The sequence below is a fragment of the Pelodiscus sinensis genome, chromosome 11 (assembly GCF_049634645.1).
Source record: "Pelodiscus sinensis isolate JC-2024 chromosome 11, ASM4963464v1, whole genome shotgun sequence".
Taxonomy (NCBI): domain Eukaryota; kingdom Metazoa; phylum Chordata; order Testudines; family Trionychidae; genus Pelodiscus; species Pelodiscus sinensis.
Genome location: NC_134721.1, coordinates 38,521,063 through 38,548,586, shown reverse-complemented (window position 1 = coordinate 38,548,586; position 27,524 = coordinate 38,521,063). Strand labels below are relative to the sequence as shown.

Here is a 27,524-nt window from a genome sequence, read left to right as displayed (position 1 = left end):
TAGGATGTATCATAGCCACTGAGAGGCTGTGCAGACTGTCTTTTTGACATATTGAGCTAACACAGAGGCTGTCAGTTTTGTTTTGTAATGCTGTAATTACTAGTACTGAACTCCTGATTTATCAGAAGGCTGAGGTGCATGTCAAATGGCAGATAAACTATAATAACCTTTATACAAAATACAACAAATATTAAAAAAAATAAAGAATATAAACAATACAGCAATCTCAAAAGCACAATTTCTCTCTTTTTCTGGCAGTTAGCCTCCAAGTGTCAGTGTTGGTAGCATTGTTTAATGCATTCCCTGGCCTCTAGCTCTCATAACCACCAGCTTGAATGGCAGAATGAATTTTCTGTGGGATTGCTGAAACTGCCATTTTCTGAAGGGGCTGGTAGCACTGAGGCTGAATGCAATGCAGGCTGGGCTTCAGAGACCTCATGTATTGCTCTGCCACACACCAGGTCTCAAGTCTGATCTGTTCAGTGAGCAATAGTTGGTTCCAAACTCAGGTCTCTCTCAAGGCAATTCAAAATACAGTAATTCAGTTACTAGCTTGAATCAAATGCTAGTCTATTAAAGCTATTTCCCCATTTTCCATGTGTAGAATTTGGGAATGATAGTACAATTTCTACAAGAACATTATCACAACAACAGGGTGGCACTGTGCTTTAAGTCTCTTTCAGGTTACTCCTGGGGAATTTTGCACCTAAAATTTAAAATTCTTCACGCCTTTGAAAATTCTGCATAATCTGTCAAAATAACACCCTCATACAAGTTTCAATTGTGGTCATTTCAAAAATATTTATTTATTACTTCAAAATATTTATTACTCCTTGTTTCCCACTCCCTTCCTTTTTTCCTCTTACCCTTCTCCCTTATTTATTTTGGGTCTGCACATCCTAAACTCAAAACTCTGGTCATCTGAAGAAGTGGGATGTGCCCACAAAAGCTGATGATACTTTTGTTCATCTATAATGTGCTACCAGACCATTTGTAGTTTAAGATTATTCAAAATATTTGCGTAAATACATCTGTATAAAAATCATATGGTTTTTGACAAATAGATTCCTTACTAGGAATATATAACATAAAACTTGTAGGCTGTGTCTACACTGGGCCACTTATTCCGGAAAAGCAGCTGCTTTTCCAGAATAAGCTGCAAGCTGTCCACACTGGCCGCTTGCTTTTCCGGAAAAGCAATGATGATCTACTGTAAAATTGTCAGTGTTTTTCCGGAAAAACTATGCTGCTCCTGTTCGGGCAGAAGTCCTTTTCCGGAAAAACTGTTCCGGAAAAGGGCCAGTGAGGCAGCACAGTAGTCTTTTCTGCAAAAAAGCCCCGATCGCAAAAATGATGATCGGGGCTTTTTTGCGGAAAAGCGCGTTTACATTGGCACGGACGCTTTTCTGGAAAAAATGCTTTTCCGGAAAAGCATCCTGCCAATGTAGACGCGCTTTTCCGGAAATACTTATAACGGAAAAACTGTTCAGTTTTAAGCATTTCCGGAAAAGGATGCCAGTGTAGACGTAGCCGTAGTGAAAATTCATCAAAATACAGTACAGCATCCTATTTCTTGCACCCTTCTCAAGCAGTGCAAGGCCTTGGGGGAGTAGGGTAATGGGGAGCTGAGGGAGAGAGAAGTAATTGCTGAGAGTGAGATTGCAGGGTTGTTGGGTGTAGATGGGAAAAGCATGGAAGAAGTTTTTCTGGGGGGAAAAAGGATTATAAGGGAGCTGGAAAGCCTCCCTCATTCAGATCCTGGCTGACTTCTAGCCTCTCCCATTCAGTCAGGCACATCTACCCCGTCCGTATATGGCCCTGCACTCCCACTCCCATTCAGCCACTGGCTCAATGTGATGGCTCCTTTCCCAGCAGCCACATGTGCCTCTCTCTAGGGCTACGTCTACACTACCAGCTTATTGTGAAATAGGTTATTTCAAAATAATAACTCCCACAATAACTATTTTGAAGTAAGCTTATTCCTCTTCACAAGCAGGAGTTATTATTTTGAAATAACAGGCTTGGTAGCAAGGACACTTGCGTTGTTCTTTTGAAAGTGTAAACATGGCGTTAGGGGGCAGACCTGGCTTCCTGTACCTCACTATGATGGAATCATGTGTCATGACCCTTCTGGGACTGGGTCTTTTGGTGTTAGCCATTCTGTGTTAACTAGACAGATCCAGTTTTCCTTTGTACATTTGCTCTGGAGACCTGTGACCAGTGAGTTGACTTAATACCGTTCAAAAACATCATCTTCAAACCCAAATATTATTTAGACCTCCTCCCAAAGGCACAAAGCAAAAAAAGGTAGAAGGATAAAGGGACTAAGTGCTGGGTTCTGACAGGCATTTTAATCTTTCCTTGCCAGTTTTTGGTAAATTCTTGTCAAACTACAAACTAGTTAAGCTTATCTGTGATTGGGAGGAATAGTCTGCCTTGCTCCTGTCTCTTTCTTTCCCCAGCTAGTGCGACTGATTCCTCTAATGTTTTCTGGATTCTCTCATTCTTAACCTTGCCTTGGCTTGGGGGCCTCATAGTGTTGCCTTTAATCTCTATAGCCTCAGCCATGGCAAACATCTAAGAGTGCATCTACACAGCACCCTTACCTCGAAATAAGGCGCTATTCTGAAATGCCCCATAATCCTTGTGCAATGAAATTTACAGGGACATTGGAATAGTGAGCCCATTATATTTCAATATAACAGGTTTGCTCTTAAAATGTGGAAGAGCTATTTCGGGATACTGAGGATATCCCAAAATAGCTCCACTGTGTAGACATAGCCTAAGTGCCCAGGAGTTGCCTCATCATGTCTATAAACCCAGCGATTATGTTTGTTGGGATGTTCCTTATCTAGGCCATTGTTTTAGCTTTCCTGCTTCATTCCCCAAAAGCCCTCTTGATCTAATTGCATAACAAGTGACCCGTCGCAACAAACAGAGACAGTCATGACCCGTAGTCACACAAATTATATAGGTATTTCCCAGTTCATGGCAAAGGACAAATTCTTACCTTGGATGCCAGCGAATATTTCCTATTAGCTAACGTGGGCCTCATGTCACTGAAAGTAGAAACTGGCTTACCGTGTCACTTTCCTCCCATAATAAACTTCCAAATTGTTCTGATTTCTCTCATTGCTTCACTTCCCTGCTCTCCTTGTCTGATTTGGGGAACCTTCGATAATGAAAACATTACTCTTGGTCCCAAATCTCTAGAACTTGACAAAAAGAACTTTTAACAAATTGAATTTTTTGCTTTATTTTTTTTTAATGGGCATTACCTGTTATAAAACAACAGCGTGTAAAACAATTGAGAGATACTATGAGGAAAGGTCATGTAGTAGTCTAGAGGGAGTTCTGACTAAAGTATCTTCATATGTTGAAAAATGGTAATTTCTTCTTTCTACTGCCTGGTGCTTAAGGTCTGGCTAAGAGCTGATATCAAATTTTGACTGAATATTAGTGTTTGGCATGAATGAGGAATAATGTAATTAGCATATTTTGATAATGATTCTTTTGTGAACTACAGGCATGTTCATACTTGGACTGAAAGTTGTGTAACTAGAAGACAATCGAATAAAAAACTAATGGAAATCCTAACTATCAGATGCACAAGTTGTACCTATTGAGTAGTGGAAAGAGTTCTGTCTGGGTGCTGGAGTTATACTGTTGTTTGAAGCACACAACTAGAACATTTTAAACAGTTATTAGAGAACATTACCAGCTCTTATAACTGAAGTCATGCATAGAAGTCAGTGATTCTGGCACAGCATATGTGAATTGAGGTATTGTAACTAAAAATATACCCATTGAGTGACATAAATAAAATGCAGTTGATTAATGGACAGAAGTATACAAGTCTAGCAGTGGGAAGTGTTTTCTGGGATGCAATGCAAAAATATATCAAGGTCTAACTGCAGGATTAAGTGATCTAAAGTTAATTATGCTTACATAAAAGAAAGTATTTTGAAGCAAAGATTGTTAATACATAATATTTTAATGGTATACATTTTATTTTTATTATTTAATATTCATAAATGTGGGAAAATACAGGCTGCATAGTATCTTCACTAGAAGACTTAACTGGCATCACCTGGGTCCTTCAAGGCAGGGAGCTGGTGGTGTGGGTGGGGGCACAGGAGTCAGGGCAGGGCTTTGGGGATATGGAGGGGCAGGGCAGTAGGCTGGAAATATGAGGGGTGTGAGCGTGAGGGTGGAAGGTGAGGAGGGGCTCAGGGTTGCACCCGACAGGGAATTTTCTCTCCTTCCAGCCAACAAGGGCCTTCTCTCCCCCAGAGACCCCCCTCTCCAGCCAGCATGGGCCTTCTATTTCTCCCCACCTCTTTGGATTGCAGAGTCCTTTATCTCCTCCCAGATGCTATCTTCTCAGGAAGATGTAAATCCCTTCCCACATCAAAAACATACTTAAAAATCAATAGCTTTGTTCTCCATAGCAAGCTCTTAGCTCACCAGTATCTACATAATTATTCATGTTTTCTGCCAAATGCTGTTAGGCATTTACAGGCATTCTGAACTTCTCTTTCAATAAAAATTTAAACAATTTAAGGAAACAACTGAAGCTTGAAGATTGTGATAGCAATTTTTTTATGAAACTATTCTTTCTATCATGAGTGATTAGATTTCTTCAATTAGCCACTTTTATGGGGAATTTTATTAACAATGTGTTAGAATTCTAACAACTGTAATTTTCCAAAGCAATAGAAATAGCAGATGGCAGCCTGAAGACTTACTGAACTGTTACAGTCTTGGCTAATCCTTTGAACCAAAGTAACATGTTTTAAAACTAATACTGATTATTCTGTGAGGTGTTGCATTACAAGCATGAGCTGCAGTTTCATCAGATCTCTCACTTTCAGTGGTATCAGGTTGTATAGAAGCAAAGCAATTAGATGAAAAGGAGTATGTAGGGATATATCTGGTCATCATCACTAATATTGGAGCTCTTGTCCATATACATTTTCTACTAAGGCTATATCTAGACTGCAGAGCATTTCTGGGATACCAGAGGTATCCCAGAAAAGCTCTGCCACGTCCAAGGAATGCATTCGCTTTTTCAGAACAGTTCCTGAAAAAGCAGACATATTCCTTTGGCATCCCTGTATTTCTCTCAATGAGAGAAAAAGGGATATTCTGAAAGAGGAGTTTTTTTCCAAAATGTGGCCCCGTGTAGAAAGGCGAAATTTTGGAAAAGCCTCTTTTGGAAAAAAAAAGCGGAAAAAGATACACAAATTGCAAACCATAATTTGTGTATCTTTTTCCAACTTTTCTCTGCAATGATTAAAAAAACTAATTGTTATTAATTGTAGTTTAATTGCACTGTTAAGCAATACAATACCAACTGAAATGTATTAATTTTTTATGTTTTTCTGTACTTTTAAATATATTTATTTCAGTTACAACACAGAATACAAAGTATGTAGTGCTTGCTTTATATTTTTATTACAGATATTTGCACTATAAAATGACAAAAGAGCACTTTTCAATTCACCGAATACAAGTGCTGGAGTGCAATCTTCTTATTGTGAAAGTGCAATTTTCAAATGTAGATTTTTTTTTGGTTACAAAATTGCACTCAAGCAAAACAATGTACAACTTCGGAGTCTATAATCTACTGCATTTTACTCTTGTTCAAGTTTGCTTACATTTCTGGGAGATAATGCTACAGTGTCACCTGGAAGTAAGAAAAGACGTTTGCATGGTTCCGTAGTAGCTAATATTGCAAGGTATTTATGTGTCAGGTGTGCTCAACATTCATATGCCTCTTCATTGTTCAACCATCATTCCAGAGGAAATGCTTCCATTCTGATGACGCATGTCAAAAAAGTGATAATTACGTTTGTGACTCAACTCTTGTTCTATTTTACTCACATTCTGCCATATATTTCATGTTGTAGCAGACTCAAATGGTGACCCAGCACATGTTGGTCACTTCAAGAACACTTTCAGTGCATATTTGACCAAACACAAAAAGAAGGTACCAATGTGAGATAGCAACAACATTTAACCCAAGGTATACGAATTCGAAGTGCCTTCCCAGATCTGAGAGGGCTAAGCTTAGGAGCATGCATTCAGGCGTCTTAAAAGAGTAACACTCTGATGTTGAAACTACAGAACCCAAACCACCAAAAAGGAAAATCTCTGGTATCCGAGTCAGATGATGAAAATGAACAACCATCAGTCTGAATTGCTTGGAATCACTATCAATCAGAACCTGTCATCAGCATTGACCCATTTCCTTTAGAATAGTGGTTGAAGCATGAAGGGACATATGAATCTGGCACATAAATATCTTGCTACAATGGCTATAAAATGCCATGCCAACTCCTGGTCTCACTTTCAGGTGACATTGTAAAGAAGCAGTAAGCAGCAAATGTAAACAAACATGTTTGTCTGAATGACTGGCTGAACATGAAGTAGGGCTAAGTGGACTTGTATGATCTAAAGTTTTACATTGCTTTTGTTTTTGAATGCTGTTATATTTTTACATAATTCTACTTTTGTGAGTTAAACGTTCATGATAGAAATTGCACTTCTAATTGTATTAGATTAATTGAAAAATGCTATTTCTTTTGTTGATAGTGCAAATATTTGTAATAAAAAATAAAAATAAAGTGATCCCTGCACACTTTGGAGAGTGTTACAATTGAAATCAATATATTTGAAAATGTAGAAAACATCCAAAATATTTAAATAAATATACTATCATTGGTTAACAGTGAGATCAATCATGATTAATTTTTTAAGTGTCTTGGCAGCCTCTTTACAGAACATTCTTATAAGATAGGGGGAAGTATTTTATAGATAGAAAATTTAAACAGAGATGAAGTGGTTTATATACAATCACATAGAAAATTGGTGATAGTCAGCAGATACACTGAAATATCCCTGTCTTGTGACTTGACCATAAGACCATCGTTCCTCTATTAGATAAGGACCAGAACTTTGTTTTCACATGCTGTAAAGTGATAAGCACAGTTGTGGTATTAATCATAAGTCCATCTCCCTGAAGGCTGAATATTTTTCACTGTAGTATATTATCTAGGGTTTTGTCTAGTCAAGTTTTAAGAGTCAAATATGATGGTTCCACTATTTCTGTTGAGAGTTTATTCTAAGAATAATAGAGCTCAGTGTTTGAAAGGTTTGATATCCAGTCCATTTTTTGCTTTCTTAGTTCCCTCCATCCATCACACTGCATCCTTTTCTTTCCCTGGTGTTGAGTCTTCACATATTTGTAGTCCAACGTCATATCTGTGAGTTATAATTGCTTAGCAATGATACATTTAAATAGTTACTCCTTCCTTGTAAATCAGTTCTCCCAGCACCATTATTGGTTCTGGTCTTCTCAGAATCAACCTCCAGCTTACCAATGTGTTGGTAATGTATTGCCTAGAGTAGCCAGATGACTCCTCCTCTGGATCAGTGGGCTGCCACTCCACCCACTACTGTGGGCAACAAACAAACCCCCAGTTCAGTAGCCCAGGCCTGGGTTTTGGGCGGGGTAATAACAAACATCAGCAAAGCAGTAGTTCTGTAGCCCAGGCTGTGGTTCCAGGCAGGCAATAACAAACAGAGGCAAAGCAGCATGGTCTCTCATTCAGGAGAAGCTCAGGCAATTCACCTGTGGTGGCAGAGAGGGAGAGGCTGCCACTCAGCAAGTGGGTGGCAGGGGGGACACAAGCTCACCCACTCCACTGCGTCCCAGCCCAGCGCCCTAACAGCAGCAGAGCGGTCTGCTGCTGGGTCAACTGGGATCCAGCCCACAACACGCTGACCCGGGTACAATTAACTATGGTTGGTGTTCCTTGGGCTACTTCCCTTCTTCCCCTCTGCGCATACCTGGGCATCAGTCTGGTCTCTCCGGGGGATGAGGCTTATCAGGGCCAGCTGGGGTCCAAGTGGTCCAGGCCAGTCCTTGGCCCCTTGCAGATCTAGCAGTCCCGGCCAGTCATCAGGTGCAGGCCAGCACAGGTGTGCAGGCTGGTCCTCCAGGTCAGGTACAGCTGGTGGTCCAGGCCAGCCCTTGGGTGCAGGCCAGCATGGGGTTCAGGGCTGTCCTCAGGGTCAGGCACACCCAGTAGGCCAGACCTCAGCCTCCTGTGCAGGGAGCACCAGGCAGACCTCTGGCTCCTCTAGAGGCTGGGCCCAGACTGAGCTCTCAGGCTGGGCTTTTATAGTCCTGGCCATGCCTCCTGGCTTCCGGACAGGTGACCGGGCAGAGTCAGGCTCTTCCTAAAAGGGTGCCCTGAGGGGCTCCTCCCCCTCCGGGTCCTTGGGCTGCCTCTTTGCCCCACAACACCTAGAATAAAATACATTATTCCAGGTATTGATTGCATAGCAATTATGTAGAGGAAAATTGTCCTATCTCTAATTTATATGCAGCCTGAAGTTGCATAGCTCTTTTTTTCCCCATCCATAGTTAATATGCCTCTGGAATGGGAAACTCCCAATGGAAACACAGGAAGTTGTGTTCAGTGGTGGCACCTTTACTATTTAGTCACTGGTGACAGTATTCCCTAACAAGGCACTAGGAACTTGGAAACTCTCTACTGCTAGAAATACCATCTTTTGGATGGGATATAAAATAAAGATCCCGATGATGTGTGGTAATTAGATCCCATGGCACTTCTAGCAAGCAGTGGTGTAGTGAGGAGGGAGCGGGGGGGAGGAAGGGAGGAGTTGCCCCCGGGTGCCATGCTAGGGGGGCACCAATTTAGTCTTCCTCTGCTCCCCCTGTCATCCCTTGAATTGCCTGCTCCTCCTTCACCTGTCGCCACCAGCTAGAACCTCCTCCCCGCCTCTTTGCTCCCAGCCCGACCCTCCTCCATCTCCGCCAGTGGGTTCATGCATGGGGGGCCCAGCCCCAAACTGGAGGGGGTGGGGGAAAACGCGGTATAACTCCCTTCTCCCCCCGCCAGGGTTGGGCTCAGCCGGGGCTGGGTTTGGGGCTCCGCTGTGTGGCGGCGGGGGTGTGCGTGTAAATTTTGCCTTTGCCCCCGGGTGCATAACACCCTCGCTATGCCTCTGCCAGCAAGGGTCATAGCCTTGATTTTGCAATCAAATTCTAATTTGGGTAATTATACGTTGCCCTCCTAAATTAACCCTGATGTTTACATTGGATATGTTATTAGTTTTTAATTCCTGGTCTACACAGATGTGTAAGGCTCAAACCGTGAATAGTAAATATTAGATTACACCCAAGAAGATTACACTCAAGAAAATATTAGATTACACCCAATTTAATCAATTTTATGTATCTGCTTTTTATTTCTTAAGTGCTTTGGGAATGCAGGCGAGAAGTTGGTATTAAAATTATTTTATTCATCATGCCATGATTTCTGAGACTGTCAAATGGCTGTCATTGAAATATTCAGATGGCTAATATTAAGATGTTAGGTTTAATAAAACAGCTTATGCTATTCAAATGTTATCTTGACAACTATTGTGAAGTTTGTCCTCATGTATTTAAAACACCTAAAATCACCTCTTTTTTTTCATTTAGTGCCTGCACGCTGTTGCACGAGACCCAAATCAGGCACATGCAAGGTAAGTCTTTTATTTCCTTTGTTTTAGATATTTGTGATACAATTGCATGTATTTGTTACACTGATACTGTTCTAGTTTGTCAGTATATCATTTGAAAGCACCCAGGAATACTGGGATGATGTTTGTCCAGATTAATCCACCCAATTAAAGCTGTGTTTCTAATTTAGTACAGTAAAACCACTACAATGTCCAATGTAGCATCACTTTTTAAATACCCATTGAGAATGCAGACCTTTTTAATACAGAGGTCAGAGATGCGTTTACTTTTGGTTTCATTAATTTAATTGTTTGTGAAATGTGCTGCATTGCCAGATTTGTAGACAGAAGCCTTTTCATTCAGGAAGCAAGCTTATGGGCAGTGGCATGTATGCACCTTCTCACTGGGACAGGGACAATGGGCAGTGGCACTTACATATCCACAGCTGTGGATGTCTCCCCTACAGTCTGCTCCTTTTTTAAATTTTAAGTAGATTAAATCCATGTGGTGTTCATATAGGTCTTCTGTCTCTCTCTCACTTCCTCCTGGTAATGAAGCTTAAAAAACAATGAATAGTCTTGCAGCACCTTAGAGACTAACGAAATAGGTGGATGGTATTGTGAGCTTTCGTTATGTCATCAGGGATTAGTGTTCCTGACAGCCTGTAATCCATCTGTGTGTGGAATGTTGGTGTAAAGAGCTTCTACATCCAAGTGGCCAGGATGGTGTTTTCAGGAAGATTATTGATATTTTGTAGTTTCCTCAGGAAGTCGGTGGTGTCTCGAAGATAGCTACGGGTGCTGGCAGCATAGGGTCTGATGAGAGCGTCAGTATAACCCGATAATCCTGTTGTAAGTGTTCCAGTGCTTCAGATGATGGGTCGTCTAAGATTTCCAGGTTTGTGGATCTTGGGTAGCAGATAGAAAACTCCTGGTCGTGGATTAAGGGGTGTGTTTGTGTAGATTTCACCCTGAGTTGTATCAGGGAGTTTAATGAGCAGTTGTTTTAGGGTGGTGGGGGGGGTTGTATTCTTTAGGGGGATCAGAGGAGAAAAGCCTGTAGAATCTGGTGAGTTGGTGAGTTGTGTGCCTACACTAGTTAATGAGTTCACTCTCTTGTCAGCCAGGGAAAGTCACATAAACTATGTTAGTCAATGACCCCTGTCTCTTAGGCTTAGGGTCAGTAAAGAGCTTTCCCTGGCTGATGGGATTAGAGTTGTCAGGGAAGAATCTAAGGTTTTAGAATGATGATCTTTAATCTTCTTTGGTTCACTTAAATTAACTCCACCATTGAAAATCCAAGCTCTCATTAAGCTATCTAGGTAATCAGTGGGCATGTTCCTTTATGTCATTTCCAAGTGCTGCTTAGTATTCTAAAGATAGTGGAAAGTTACACAGGAAAATCAAATGTCTCAGTTTCCCAGTTTTAAATATCTTTTGTATTTTTTCTCTACTTCTAAAAATGGTAGGCCTGTTTCATTAACTGAACAATCTGTGTTCTCCTGTACAAAATTATTGGGAGGAGGTAAAAGGAACACTTTCTTCTAAAATTCTGGCAAAGTGTATCTGGTTATTGAAAGGTGCAGAAGTAACTTTGAATTATTCTGCAGTAGATCTAATTTATCTGGGAGCCCGAGAAGCATAATAAATGGATCTGTTAGTAATTTCACTTTTCTTATATTATTGATTTTAAATACTGAACATTTCCATCAAATATGACTGAAGTGATGGTTCATTTCACATGCAATCTCAGCTGCTATTCAATCCACATGTATAGATATTATTTAAAAAGGTGTCACTGGAATAACAGAGCCATAGAATAGTTATGTCACCAATTGCTGACGCTTGTCTGGATCAGGCCCAAGTGTGGGATTCCTTACTTGAAATAGTTTGTGAAGGACACAATAAAATGGCAGCAATTGCCACATTTTCTTCACTTTATTAATGCAGATTTTTATTAGAAGATCAGACAAGTGAGCTGATTGTACTGCTGCCAGCCTTTTTCATGGCTTCTCTTTATATGTCATTATATCACAGTTGAAGTACAAAACCAAATAAACTAGACTATTACTCACTCTGCAACTCAAGGGGTAATTCATTTTATGCTGCCAATTTGTCTGCAGTGGGTTTAAAGGGAGAAGAAAAATTATAATTAAAATAATAAATATTAGATAGGAAAAATACTTTATTGCTCAAAGGCATTTCCAGTCTTGAGAACTGGATTTTTGAACATTCAGACCACACTGCCAGTGCTTCTCCATAACAACTTGTTTCACATTTCATTTAATAAAATGATGCAGTATCTAAAGCTTAGACCAGTATCCAACAATAGTTGACTAAAGCTAAATGCCACCTTTTAGCTGATTTCTCCCCATTTCTTGTGAAATTTTTGTGTGTTCTACATTTACAGCACACCACAATATTTTCAATAGATCTACTAGCCTGAATGGGTTGATATATTAAGTGTAAATCAAAAGTGAAGAGAAACCTTTACTTGTAAATATATGGTTATTTTTTCATATAATCTTTTAAAATAGGAGTGATATAGCCTTTACAAATTAAATATCCTGATCTGTTGACATGGCTCTAAAAAGAATGAGAATATTAGCTGGCATTTTGAAATTCTAATTTACTTTCAGATATTCATTGTTCTCCAAGTTGAGCCTGGTATCATTATTCACTTTTTGAAGTATGACTTATCTGATTAATGTGGTTTGGAGATTGTGATTATTTTGTGTCATTTGTCTCCTTTTTATCTAGTGTAATACAATTTCAATAAGAGATACCCTTAAACAATTGACTGCAATTTATGTTACTGTGTTACAGAAGCAATAAAACACAAGAGAATGGAAGAGAGATACATTAGGTCTGTCTACTGATATGATCATAAAGCTCATTATTGTCCTCATGACTTGCCTCCACACTATAAGGGTACGTCTAAACTACATGCCTCTGTCGGCAGAGGCATGTAGATTTGTTTGTTCAGCAAAGGCAAATGAAGCCGCGATTTAAATGATCGCGGCTTCATTTACATTTACATGGCTGCCGCGCTGAGCCGACAAACAGCTGATCAGCTGTTTGTCGGCTCGCGCACTAGTCTGGACGTTCCCCCTGTCGACATCAAAGCCCTTTGTCGGCAGCCCCGGTAAACCTCATTCCACGAGGAATAACGGGGCTGCCGACAAAGGGCTTTGATGTCAACAGGGGGAACGTCCAGACTAGCGCACGAGCCAACAAACAGCTGATCAGCTGTTTGTCGGCTCAGCGCGGCAGCCATGTAAATGTAAATGATCATTTAAATCGCGGCTTCATTTGCCTTTGCTGATCTGTCTAATCCACATGCCTCTGCCAACAGAGGCATGTAGTCTAGACACAGCCTAAATGTTTCATGTGACCAGATATATTTTTATAATTAACTTTTTCTGATGTATGCATGTGAAAAAGAATTACATAGTTTCTCTAGAGATGGGGGAGAGGAAGAGGGTTATGCAGGTCCAATGAAGGGCAGGTTGACAGAATACCAAATTAGACACGTTTGGGTAATTAATCTGATGTACCTTAAGCTTTCAAATTCTTTTCTTTGCACTATATACTTCAAAGGAATACAACTGAATGAATTCCAAATTTCTGCTCATAGGAAGCATTTCACAAACTGTCCCCACTCATGGTGGATTAAATGAAAATGGAGTTGACAGGTAAGGAACCTGTTACTGAGGAGCCTGTTAGAGAAGAAACAGGCAACCCAGAAGCAGACGGGGTAAATGGAACTGCTTTATTTCCCGCATACGTTTGTTTACCTGGGACATTCAACACAATGTCAGAGTGACCACAACCTGATGCTAATCACAGCCTTTTATCTATTTTAGTATGTTAATTCACATGCCTATCACTATTTTTCCTAAAACCGTATTTAGTAATCATAGAATCATAGAACACTAGAACTGGAAGGGACCTTGAGAAGGCATCAACTCCAATCCCCTGCCCTCATGGCAGGACCCAGTACCATCTAGACCATCCCTGCTAGATGTCTATCTAATCTGCTCTTAAATATCTCCAGAGATGGAGATTCCACAACCTCCCTAGGCAACTTATTCCAGTGTTTAACCACCCTGACAGTTAGGAAGTTTCTCCTAATGTCCAACCTAAACCTCCCTTGCTGCAGTTTAAGCCCATTGCTTCTTGTCCTATCCTCAGAGGCCAAGGAGAACAATTTTTCTTCCTCCTCCTTGTGACACCCTTTTAGATACCTGAAAACTGCTATCATGTCCCCTCTCAGTCTTCTCCTTTCCAAACTAAACAAGCCCAATTCTTTCAGTCTTCCTTCATAGGTCATGTTTCTAGACCTTTAATCATTCTTATTGCTCTTCTCTGGACCTTCTCCAATTTCTCCACATCTTTCTTGAAATGTGGTGCCCAGAACTGGACACAATACTCCAATTGATGTTAACTCCCATAAAATGAATATTAATAAACAAATAATGAATACAATTATACCCACCTCTAATTATTATTTACACAATTTCTAATTGAATAAACACTTTCTACACTACAAACTTTCTAAATCAACAGGTTACAGAGATTACAGGGAATTTGACCCTGAAGATGTGTTATATAGAGCCAATGAGGATAAGCAAGAGATATAACAAAATAAAGCAACTCCATACTTGTCTGGTTTCTTAGGCTACAAGAATGAAGAGAAAGAACATTTTTATACATCAGAAAGGATAATACTGGTTTTGAACGGACTCTTAATCTATATTCCCAAACTACAAAACAAAACAGAAGGAAAGTGTTTAAAGGGTAATGCTGTGGCTGACCCCTGAACCACTAATGTAGAGCCATTTCAGACCCCTATTAATTTTTACATACTCCAACAGAACCCAGAGTAAGAGAACAGAGACAATAAAAGAAATGTATGAGAGAAGTTTGTATGTCCTCAGGCAGTCTCATCACTGGACAAAACAATCATCTGTGTGTAGTCTTGTGGGGTCCCTGGACAATCGAAATACAAAAGGAGCACTTAAAGACGATAAGGTCATGGCGGAGAAACTAAATGAATCCTTTGCTTCAGTCTTCACGGCTGACGATGTTAGGGAGATTCCCAAACCTGACCCGTTCTTTGTAGGTGACAAATCTGAAGACTTATCACAGATTGAAGTGTCATTAGAGGAGGCTTTGGAATTAATTGATAAACGTAACAGTAACAAGTCACCGGGACCAGATGGCATTCACCCAAGAGTTCTGAAAGAACTCAGATGGGAAATTGTGGAACTATTAATTATGGTTTGTAACCTATCCTTTAAATCAGCTTCTGTACCCAATGACTGGAAGATAGCTAATGTAACGCCAATATTTAAAAAGGGCTCTAGAGGCGATCCCGGCAATTACAGACTGGTAAGTCTAACGTCAGTACCGGGCAAAACAGTTGAAACAATAGTAAAGAATAAAATTGTCACATAGAAGACATATAGAAGAACATAATTTGTTGGGCAAAAGGCAACATGGTTTCTGTAAAGGGAAATCATGTTTTACTAATCTATTAGGGTACGTCTACACTAGCTCGTTAGTTCGAGCTAGGTAAGCAAGTGAGGGCAACCAGAGTTGCAAATTAAGCCCGGTTGCTTTATTTGCAACTCCGGATGCCCTCATTTGCCCACCTAGCTCGAAGTAACGAGCTAGTGTAGACATACCTTTAGAGTTCTTTGAAGGGGTCAACAAACATGTGGACAAGGGGGATCCAGTAAATATAGTATATTTAGATTTCCAGAAAGCCTTTGACAAGGTCCCTCACCAAAGGCTCTTACATGCATTAAGTTGTCATGGGATAAGAGGGACTGAGAACTGGTTAAAAGACAGGAAACAAAGGGTAGGAATAAATAATAAATTTTCAGAATGGAGAGGGGTAACTAGTCGTGTTCCCCAAGGGTCAGCCTTAGGACCAATCCTATTCAACTTATTCATAAATGATCCTGGAGAAAGGGGTAAACAGTGAGGTAGCAAAGTTTGCAGACAATACTAAACTGCTTAAGGTAGTTAAGACCAAAGCAGACTGTGAAGAACTTCAAAAAGATCTCACCAAACTAAGTGATTGGACAACAAAAAGGCAAATGAAATGAATGTGGATAAATGTAAAGTAATGCACATTGGAAAAATAACCCCAACTATACATACAATATGATGGGGGCTAATTTAGCTACAGCTAATCAGGAAAGAGATCTTGGAGTCATCGTGGATAGTTCTTTGAAGACATCCATGCAGTGTGCAGTGGCAGTCGAAAAAGCAAACAGGATGTTAAGAATCATTAAAAAAGGAATAGAGAAGAAGATGGAGAATATCTTATTGTCTTTATATAAATCCATGGTATGCCCACATCTTGAATACTGTGTACAGATGTGGTCGCCTCATCTCAAAAAATATATACTGTCATTAGAAAAGGTTCAGAGAAGGGCAACTAAAATGATTAGGGGTTTGGAACGGGTCCCATATGAAGAGAAATTAAAGAGACTGGGACTTTTCAGCTTGGAAAAGAGGAGACTAAGGGGAGATATGATAGAGGCATGTAAAATCATGAGTGGTGTGGAGGAAGTGAATAAGGAAAAGCTATTTACTTGTTCCCATAATATAAGAACTAGGGGCCCCCAAATGAAACCAATAGGCAGCAGGTTTAAAACAAATAAAAGGAAGTTCTTCACACAGCGCATAGTCAATCTGTGGAACTCCTTGCCTGAGGAGGTTGTGAAGGTATAACATAGTTTAAAAGAGAACTAGATAAATTCATGGAGGTTAAGTCCATTAATGGCTATTAGCCAGTATGGGTAAGGAATGGTGTCCCTAGCCTCTGTGTGTCAGAGGGTGGAGATGGATGGCAGGATAGAGCTCGCTTGATCATTACCTGTTCAATTCACTCCCTCTGGGACATCTGGCATTGGCCACTGTCGGCAGACAGGATACTGGGCTGGATGGACCTTTGGAAAATGGCCTTTAAAAATCATTAATAGATTTTTTTTCAAAGTCTCGTATTTCATGAACACCTCCCCCCAAATCTTGAAATAAAAAGTTTTGGCTTTATTCTTTTCCCCTCTTTTATGGGTGGGAGAATTGGGGGTGACAGGAGAAACAAGAGAGAGTAAAAAAAAGTTAAAAAAAATCAAACTCACATTTTTGTGAAAAAATGAGAAAAACAATTAACATTTTTTATCTAAGTCTAACTGAGGCTTGTCTATACTAGAAAATTATTTCAAAATAAGTTATTTTGAAATAATAATTCCCACAATAACTGTTTTGAAATAAAAGTAAAAAAAACAAATGATCTGGTAGCAATTTATAGACTAACAAAACATAACATGTCCACATTACGAGGCAGCATCGAAATAGCAGAGAATTAATTTGAAATAGCACATCTACACTGATTGGAGCCTGCATTGCATTTAAAACCAGTGGAAGCACACTCCAGGGAGGGCACCAGGAAAGCAAACACTTCCTATAGCTGCTTCCTGAGGCTACCCAAGACACGTGCTTAAAGGGACTCCTTTCTGCAGCCGCATCTCATATACCACTTTTCCACTGCCTGTCCTCTCATGGGACACCAAACTCACACCGTGTGCTTTGGTTGCCCTTGCGGATGCCACAACACTCATTACATGGAGCCAGAGCTGCTGCAGAGCAGTGCCAGGCTCACGGGCCTTGTATTGTGCTTCATAGCACAGTTAATCCACACTGCCCACATGCTGATTCAGGACCAAGACAAGGAGCCCGGACCAAGGGACCTCTTCATCCAGGCCCTGGCTTTCCTCATGCAGCAAATGATCCTCCATCCCCTGCACACCGGGGATCGCCGCTTCTGGCAGAGAGAGACCAGTTCTGACTTGTGGGACCTCATTGTCCTGCAACGATGGGATGACCAGCCATGGCTCCAGAACTTCTGCCTGCAGAAGGCCACCTTCTTGGAGCCTTGACCTCCCCTGCCCTCAGATGACAGGAAACCTGACTGTGACCTGCCATCCCCCTGCATAAGTGCATTGCCATCTCCCTCTGGAAGCTCACCATGCTAGACATCTACCGCTCCATAGGGAACCAGTTCAGCATGGGGAAATCCACAGTTGGGGCTGTGCTCATGCAGGTAGTGAAGGCCATCAACACCATTCTCCTGCAGAGGGTCATCACCTTGGGGAACTTTGACCCTATCATCGCTGGCTTTGCCAATATCGGCTTCCCCAACTGCAAGAGGGCCACAGACGGCACCCACATCTCTATCCTGGCTCCTGACCATCATGCCTCGGACTATATAAACAGAAAGGGGTACTTTCTGATGGTGCTACAGGCCCTCATGGACCACAAGGGATGATTCATGCACATTTATGTCAGGTGGTCGGGGAATGTGCACAGTGCCCGCATATTCTAGAACTCAAGCCTGTTCCAGAGGATGCACACCGGCACTAGTTCCCTGACTGCACCATCAGGGTTAGGGAGGTGGACATGCATCCCCATGTGCATCCTGGGCAACACAGTGTGCCCCTTGCTCCCCTGGCTAGTTTCCTTGCTAGTTTCCCCCCTTCTCCTCTTTCTCCTCCTCAATCCTGCCCTCACAGGGGCTGATGCTAGAGTCAACAATGATGGAGGGGGCAGCCCCCTTCCCAGGATGGTATCCAGCAGCTCATAGCAGCGGCAGGTATGAGGTGCCGCCTCAGAGTGGGAACTTAGCTCACTGGCCTTGGTGTAGGACTGCTGGAGTTCTTTAATTTTCATTCAGATCTGGTCCAGGGTCCTGGTGTGACTTTTGTCCACAAGGCTAGCAGCCATCCAGCCATACTCATCAGCATTGCGCCTCATGGTGCGGAGATCCTGGATGTTGGTCTCCTCCCCCAGACCTCGATGAGATCCAGGATACCCGGCCAGGGGCATTGGAAGGAGCACAGGGGTTGCTCATGGCTCCTCCAATGAGTACTGTGTGGCACAGGGCTATCAGGGCTCGTGTGGTTCCACAAGCCCTTTCCCTTTTGCCTGCAACTTTAAAGTCTGCAGCAGAAGGGGAGCAGTGGAGTTGTCAGATAGGTGGTGAGAGCAACCACAAGGGCAGCTGTAAGAGGCCTCTGGAGGCCAATTGTTTTGAAACAGCCATAGCTGGGCATCCACATCCACACTATTTCGAAATTACAATTTTGAAACAAGCGTTATTCTTCATGACAAGCAGGAGTTAGTACTTTGAAATAACCAGCCTGTTATTTCAAACTAATGGGCTTGGTAGTGTGGACACTCTGCTTGGCCCGAGTGCAGACTAGGCCTGGGTGAAAATGGTACCTGAAGTTGTTTATCCCTAGAAATGGCATCATTATAGCTTAGACTTGAGCAAAATGAAAATCTGTTATTGATAGCAAAACAAATTACAATGGGAAGCTCGTGGGATACTTCTCCCTAGGTTTTTTTTAACACCAATACAGTTCTCTGTTTAGAGGAAAATGGGTAGAATCTGGGGACTCCAAGTTGGAACCCCTCTTTGCCCATCAGGAAATGATGATTCATCCATCAGCAGAAAGACTGGGGGCGGGGGAAGAGATAAGAAATCTCATATTCAGGCACCAGTCCCTAACTGCTTTCACCTCAGAGCTTCATGTTATCATTTTAAGAGCCTAAGAGAAGGGAAGCTCTGGAATAGCAAGGCTTCTCCCATTCCCAGGACAAGCAGCCTGTCCTTTGATTTTAGCAGCTGGAGTGGAGAGGAACTTTCTCTTGGTTTAACTTCTGAAACCCACAACAGAATAAGATACATTTTTATATATATTTGACCACAGTGTTCTGGACCACACAATGGAAAGTATAATTGGCATCATAAGCGTATTTTTACTTTCCTCTGTAAAAGAAAAGCACCTCCATAATGGCACAAGATCTTGAAAATATACCTTATCTCTTGCATATTTTGGTGATACACATCAAAATGGATAGCAAAGTCTACAAAATTTGCAAGTCAAACTCTTTACATAGACACTTGGGGTGACTTGTCTCTTTTCCCACATATAATATGCATGCATGTATTTTTTTGAAAGATTTATCAAATTCTCAGTTGGTGTTCACCATCATAACTCCATGGACTTTCATGGCATTTTATAGCAACTGAAGATTTAATTCTGTATTTATAGAAAATATTTAGATCTAAAATAAAGCATTCCAGGTTAGCTAACTAGCTACCTATCTACACCCAGCAAAAGTGCATTCTTCCATTACTATTAAAAAAAATGAAGTCTGAAATGCCATCCTATTATTGTATAATGTATTTTTTGAGAGAAACTTTTTAAAGGTGAGCAGGTAACAGTAATTAAATTAGAAATCTAGGACGTTTAATTGATCTTCATTCTGAGTAAAACTTGGAACAGTATATTCAGAATTAGTTATGACCTCTGTCAAAAGTGTTTTCATCCATAAATTTTAAAAAAATTGTTTGTGTGACTTGATTTTGGCTCAAAGATGACTGGTAACTGTAATACAAAATTGCTGGTGTTATGTTTAGTGTTTTTTGTAAAGAAATTTGAATGTGTGTATATAGGTAAAGACTGTTATTGGAGGTAGTGAAAGAGGCAGTCGAGAGCATAACAGAACATGACACAGGTTTTGATCAGAATTCCTGTATTTCATTATCCTATATTGGTGAAATAGCTAAATGGCCCACTGCAGAATTACTATAATTTTTTTATTGCAAAAAGGCCCCGTGTGAAAGAATTAAGGCAAATATTCTGGGCCATATGCTCCCACCCATCCCGTTTTCCACTCCCCCCGCCCCCTGCTAACAGAGTGCAGAGGGGACCTTAATTTTCCCCAACGGTATAAAGCAAGGGTGAGGGAGATACATTGTTCACCATTTGTTCATGTGGTGGGTACCACCCTTTCCCAACAGCAGAAGTGTCATTTTCTTCTTTGGTTTCACCACACAGTGCAATTGCACTCCACACGGCTGAGAGATATGGGCAGTCTGAAGGGAAGAGCTGTTCCATGCAGCATAATCTTCTGTTATTTGGGAACTTGTATGGCTACATTCAGTTTGAAGACAGGTTAACCTATTTATAAAAACAATAGTATTTATCTCTATCTTAAATTTAGCTGTTTGATCGCGTTCTGCTTTTTGAAAAGACTTGAGAGAACTTTACCTCATGCTTCAGCAAGACGGGGAGTATAATTATAATCTATAATTAAACCCAAGATCCCACTTATATATTCTTGAGATATTCACTGTCTACAAATATTCTTGAGAAGTAAGTTCTTTGCGTGAATATGAACAAAGGAATATTGTGAAATAAATAGTGTGAAAATGAATTCTATTTCTCTTCAAATGACTGTTCATCAAATGACTGTTCATGCATATGTATTTGGTATTATTCATCTGGACCCTTAGCCTACATGTGACTATTAGTTGGCTCAATTGTCACATTTTTGGCTTCATACATGATAGGCCTTGTCTACACCAGGCCTATAATATGTCAGAGGCCAAATCCCAGTGTGGTTGCACGGAAGCAAGCTGCTAGTACAGACAGGCAGAATTGTCAGAATGCAGGATTTGCACCAGTGAGGTGTGACTTTTCTTGAAACTAGGGCAATGGTTCTCAAACTTTTTGGCCCATGTCTCACCCTGCTCAATGCAGACCTTTCTGTGGACCACCAGCCAAGATGACAAACTGGGTGCAGGAGTAGTTAGGGTGTGGGGTCTGGCTGGGAGGTAGAATGCAGGAGTGGGCTGAGGGTGGGGGTGGTTTGGCTAGGAAGTAGGATGCAGGAGTGGGCACAGGGTGGGTGGGATCTCGGTGGAAGGGAGGGAACAGGAGTGGAGTGGGGGCGTAAGGTTCAGGAGTGGTCTGAAGGTAGACGGTTTGGGAGGCAGGGAGAGTACAGGAGCAGAGTAGAGGTGCAGGGTCTCAGAAGGAGGCAGTGCATCAGGGGGATGGGAATGCAGAGCAGAATGGGGGACACTTACATGGCTCGGTGCCTTGCACTGCTCCAAGACACTGCCCCCCACACTGCTTCTATTGACTGTGATACCAGCCAATGGGCACAGCAGGGAAAGCCTTCAGGCGAGCGGTTTCCAGAGATTCCATTTCCCCAGCCGGGGGCTAGAAGGGGAATGGCCACTTCCTTACCCTGAAAATGTGATCCAGCCCATGAAGCTCCTCCCCACCACACTGGGAAGCCAGGACTGGCGCCTCAACCTCGGTGGGGGGGAGGGGAGGACTGTGGGGCTGAAGCGCCAGTGCAGGCTCCCTGCTATGGGAGCTCCAAGCCTGCAGCCCATCTGCAAGATGGTCGCAGACCAGTAGAGGTCCATGGACCACACTTTGAGAACCACTGAACTAGAGTTAACAGCGTTGTCCATGTCTTATAGCATATTTATCTGGCTCCCCCTGTTTCCGTCAGCAAAACTATACTGATGGCTGTGAACAGAGTAAATTCCAGGATACACAAGGCTTATTAGTGTATCTTCTCTGGTTTCATATTCAGTTTTTCCCCTTGCTGAACTATAAGGGTATGTCTACACAGCAGGGTTAAAGGTGAGTTAAGCTACGCAACTTCAGCTACGTCGATTGCATAGCTTAAGTTGAAATAGCTTAATTCGACTTTTGGCACTGTCTACACAGCAGGAAGTCGAAGGAAGAACACTGTTCCTTTAACTTCACTTACTCCTCGTCCTCCAGCACAACATTATTTCAAAATAAAGACTTGTAGTATAGACATGCTCTATGTTATTTTGTAATAATGTCAGTATTCCAAAACAACACTGCTGCGTAGACATGCCCAACAGTATAACTAATTTAACGCCCATAAAGTCTTTGGTTATTGTTACTGCTCTAGGATGAGTATAAAGCTATCTTTTCAATGTACTAATCTCTACTGTATACACACTGGGGAGGCTGAACATACAATTTAATTCAAACAATAACTTGACAGTTATCACTGTAAGTATTTAATAGGGAGCTGTTCAGAAATGTCGTATTACGATGTCATAACAATTAGTCATAGGGATGTTACAAAATGACTGTTAACTGGTTTACTCTTTACTGGCAGTAAATAAATGTGTTTGTTTAAAACTACTAAGAGCCACACTTAACTGACTAGGACTGTTCTGCAATTGGCTCCCTTGCCATAGAATATGAACATGGTTTTTAGCTGTGAATAAAATACCTATTTTTACCATGATGGCAGTGTCTTATCAAAATGTGAAAAAAGCCTTCTAAACGTTGCATTCTGCAAATAAGACTAGTTGTGTACACTGGATAGCTCAAATTCAGATGTGATGGGGTTCTCTTGGATTGTATTTCACATTTGGTTAGTTGGGACTAGATTGGTAGACGTCATCTGCCCAGAATAAAGGGCAGCATGTTTTTTGTGCTGACCCTGGAGTTGACTGGAGGGAGCTGACTGATACCTTCTCTCTCCACTGCTCCAAGGTGCAAATAGATTATGTTGGGTCTAACTCAGCACAATACATGTTCCCTGATATGCTGGTGTAGCAATTTGTGTGGATGTTTGCAAGTGTGTGCCGGGTTCTTCAGCCCTTGCAGCTACTGCAGAGTTGGCTGCTCTCCTAGTGCTGAAAGTTATTGTTCAATCAGGCCACAGTCTGGCCTTGGTTAGGATGCCACACAGGCACCAAAGCTCTTATGCAAAGCTATCACTGAATTAAAATCAGACTCTTAGTGTCATCATCACAGGTCTCGCACATGGTTTGCAGCAGTAGCCATGCTCCAACTCTCCAGCTGGTGGGCCTGCTCATGCTTGCTTGCTTACCTGGAAATCATGAAGTCCAAGTCTATTTTGAGGCTCCACCTCTGAGGTGCTATTGGCAGACTCTTGGAGCAGCTTAATTAAGCTAGCTGCAGGAACAAGAAGCTGCCTGAACAATTGTGGCTACAATCTGTTCTGGATATAGTATGCCTTGTGCGTCCAGACTGTGGCTTTCTGGCATTCTGACCTAGGATAACTCCCAGCATGTGATTTGTGGTTCTGATCTCCAGGTTGTCTCTTGTATTTGACCACCAGATATCTTGACCCAGTTGACTTGTGTTTGCTGTCTTTTACTGTTGGCTCTGGCTCCAGTTATTAGGTTTGGCCACTCACAACTTAGCTCTGACACTTGATTTCATAAAGTGAAACTAGTTTGGTTTTCAACTAGAATCTTCTGCTTTTCACCAGAGAGAGAGAGAGAGAGAAGGAGAGAGGGAGAGAGAGGATTCTCACTCTAAAATTGTGCTTTGTAGGCAACAAGCCACTTTTTCTCCTGAGCTAGAGTGGCAGGTATAAATGTAACGGATAGCTGGAAAGTTTGGACAAGACAAAATTGCCATGATGATGATTGTGCAGTAGCTGCTGTGTTGCTGCTCGTTGCCTGTGAAGATCATGCACGTCCACTGCTGGTGTTACCACTGTTACAGTTTTGAGGTAACTGCACTTCTGGCCTCTCTGTGATCACTATAGGGATGGCCCTTTAGGTCTCATGTCTCCAGCTGCTACCTCTCTACAGACAGGTCCCTCTCCCTCCAGACTGGGGATTTAGGTTTGTGCTCCCCATGCAAATCACTGTGATTATCCCAGTCGGTCTGATCTTATCTCAGCTTTGCCCTCTTTCTCCAGGGACAGTGACTGTGGATTTACCAGCGACCTGGCAGCCTGCATAAACCAAAGCATGTTTAATTCAGAAGAAAATGTATTATAGCCAAAATGTCATGTAACAGTGAAAGGTCTAAATGTATTTTAACTTACCAGAAGTCACCCATCTTCCACTTGGCTATCTGGTACATTCAATGTCCTCTAACACTTCCAGCAGAGTTGGCTATTTTGGTAAAAGGTTCATGTCAGTTTGCAGATCAAGAACTCTCTTAATCCATTTAAGATCAGTCTTTAGAGTAAAAGCCAGCCTCTGTTCCCATGACCTCAGGGACCGTTTATTTGGTTTGACATAATATATGCAAAAATCCCCAAGGAACGGTACCTTTTTGCCCTCCCCCACTCCAGCCAAATGGGCTGGTGAAATGTACAAGAGGCTGCCTACACCTGTCATATTTCAGGGCCATCCCTTTCAATAGTTCTGGCAAGTGATTCTATCCTGTCCTACATTCTCCCTGACTTCTGCTCTCCCCTTCCTCCCCCCACCACTTCTATAGGCTATTAGAAAATCAGAAGGACACCAGTAACAGGCACTTTTTTCTCCTCCCAATCTGCAAAAATCCTGCTGTGTAAAGTTACCTGACTGTTCTCTAAATCTCCTGCAGGCCCAAACTATGGAAACAGGTGTTCTCCTTTAACAATCTGATCCCATTATCTAACTAATAATAGAAACACTTACATTTAAAGTGGTTTCCTTTCTTTTGTTGCTGCTATATTAGAATGCTATCTGAGGTTTCTGCCTGTGAGATGAAAGCTTACATTTTTGAAGCATAGTTTTTCTTTTAAATGACTTTCTGAGCTTCTCCACACATGACTTTGCACACACAGGATGCTCTCCTACTGTTTGAATGTGCCCTAACACAATTCCAGTTGTTCATGGTTTGCATTAGGTACAATATTTACTTAACTACAAAAATATTGAGGGAAATAGGTTAGTGCTGTAGCAGATTTGACAGGGACACAAATGTGAGGAATGAGATAATGAAGTCTTCAGCACCTCTGTACAAGTAGCTCATACCATGTCTTGTATGTTTTTTTAAAAAAATGTAAGTACTTTATTTGATGACAAAATATGTGTGTTTCATATGATACACTTTGAACTTGATGCTTGTTCATTATTATGCAGTAAGTTAGTACACTTCAGTTATTTAAATGCTGGTCTCTGTCCATTTGTCCCTGTTGTGCCTATGCTACATTTCTTTAGAATCCTGGAAAGGCATCTAGGCACTGATCAATGGGTGCTATAACTGAGAATTGCCATGCATGAAACTTCAGTTAAAACCGATATCTTTTAATTATGAATTCTGTATCTTAGCTGTTATGTAATTTTGGTCATAAAAACACTTAGCACTGAAACCTGGAACAAACATTCTCAGCTTGAGGAAGAAAATATTCCTGTTTTACAAAATTCTGATAGCTATGGATACATTTTCAAATCTGTTTTAGTGTGTATGGAATTCTCATACAGCTTAAGAGTGAAGAGCAGAAATTTTGGCTATTGGTTATTCCATAATATGTGTGGACTGGCATCGATACATTTATTTTAAAAGATAAAGAGCAAGTTCAGAGAAAAAATTAAGCTGAAGTAATTTACATCTTCATCATCAATTACTATCTACTCATATGTAACTTATTGTGCCTTACACTGTTCTACAGGATTTGACCCACTGAGTCTAATAAAGTGAAATTTAGATTGAAGGATGCATGAAGTGGATGTACTAGTAAGAAGAACAACTAACTGCAGTCTTTAAATAGGTGTAAACTAAAAGAACCGCCCACCCTCCACACACATTTTATTTTGTTATCATTTAACATCACTGCTTTTAAATGCATGATAGTTTCAGTTCTAAAAGCACTGTAAAACATTTTGACCAACATGCTCCTGATTTCAAGACTCCTGACTTTGTACTCAGGCAGCTGATTCATCTTTGCCTCTGTCTTTTGGGAAGATCCTAGCTTTATGTTAGAACTGACTTAGATGTGATTTTTGGCTCTCCTACTAGTGCATCATTCCAAGGTCAAGGAATGATGAATTATCTGTGGAGCCAAGAACTGCATCTGGAGAACAAAGGTATAGGACTTGACAATGACATTTTGCTTTGGATCAGTAGACTCATGTTACTTTTGCAGATGCTTTATCGGTTTATGGACAAGGAATATAAATACATACATGAACAATAAAAATAGGTGATATCTTTGTAACACTAACAGTATTTGATTTATGTTAATGTTATGCTAACGTTGCAGAAGCCTTTTTTCTTCCTTTAAAATGCTATCAGGCTTCTTCTCCATATACTAAATAAAAATAAAAATCAGGACTTCAAATCACAGTAATTTGAGTCACTCTAATATGCAATACATTTTTGCTTTTAGTGCAAAATCTTGGGTAATTTAGTGTGCATTATTTTCTCAAGATAGTGTATAAAGGTACCTTAATTACAGTAATTAACTTTGCATTTGGAATAGCAGGTACTAACCACTCAGTGTGGGATCATATTTAAACCTTTGTTATTTGTCTTTGATGAAATGTCAGTGCAGGTAAAGCTATTCTCAGGCAACTTCAACTGAGATGTACTTTTCTGTATGGAAAGCTTCAGGTATGCAGATAGACAAGAAAACCCTTTGCTCCTTTTCAGTTGACATTTTTAAAAAAGCTGTCACTTTTCTGTAATTCCCATCCTCTGTGACATATGAGTGACCAGTTTCTTTAGAAGGTCATCATATCATGAACATTGAAACATGAACTTCATAGCATTTAAATTAACATAGGCTTTCTTTTCTTTCAATATTCACTACACTTCAAAGTGTGCAAAAGAAATGGAAATAGCAGTCTAATTTTAAAAAGCACCTAAGTCACTTAAAGAGCACATGCTTTACTGGAAAACTGTGTTGTGTAAGTCATTTAGACTCATGTTTTGAAAGTATTTAGGTGAATAACCCCTAGCAATTCCAGTGGAAGTTAGACACTTAATTACCTTAAAAAATCTGGGCCTCAGACAATGGGACACTTAGGAAAATGTCACCCAATTTTAGTCTAAAGAAGCCTTTCAGATTTTCACATGCAATTAAGAATTCCAATGGTAGCATTTATTGTGCTAGGCTCTTCACCCATTATTAATAACCGAGTTTTTTCCCCACTCCCACACGCAATAGTTTTCTACTTTTATACCTTGGTTATAGACAGTGTTCTTTAGTTAGAATAAATGCATTTTAAACTTCCCTTTCTAGGCAGTCCTAGTGAAGTGGCTTGGGAGAGCTAGTCCGATAGATTCAAGTTTGAGGCATTGTGGGGAAGTTTGCCTTTCTCCTGCCTGTGTTATACTTTGTTCTGTGGAAAGAGGACTTGA

General features: G+C 41.0%; 1 protein-coding gene across 17 annotated transcripts in view; it reads left to right on the top strand.

Moving 5' to 3' along the window:
* The window catches only part of LOC102448489 (plasma membrane calcium-transporting ATPase 2), an 858,088-nt gene that overhangs the window by 246,195 nt on the left and 584,369 nt on the right, over positions 1-27,524 (top strand). For all 17 annotated transcript variants that reach the window (XR_012906525.1, XR_012906526.1, XM_075939331.1 and 14 more), the window contains one exon: positions 9,518-9,561. The gene's annotated coding sequence lies outside the window, so the exon portion shown is untranslated. The remainder of the gene's footprint in view (positions 1-9,517; positions 9,562-27,524) is intronic.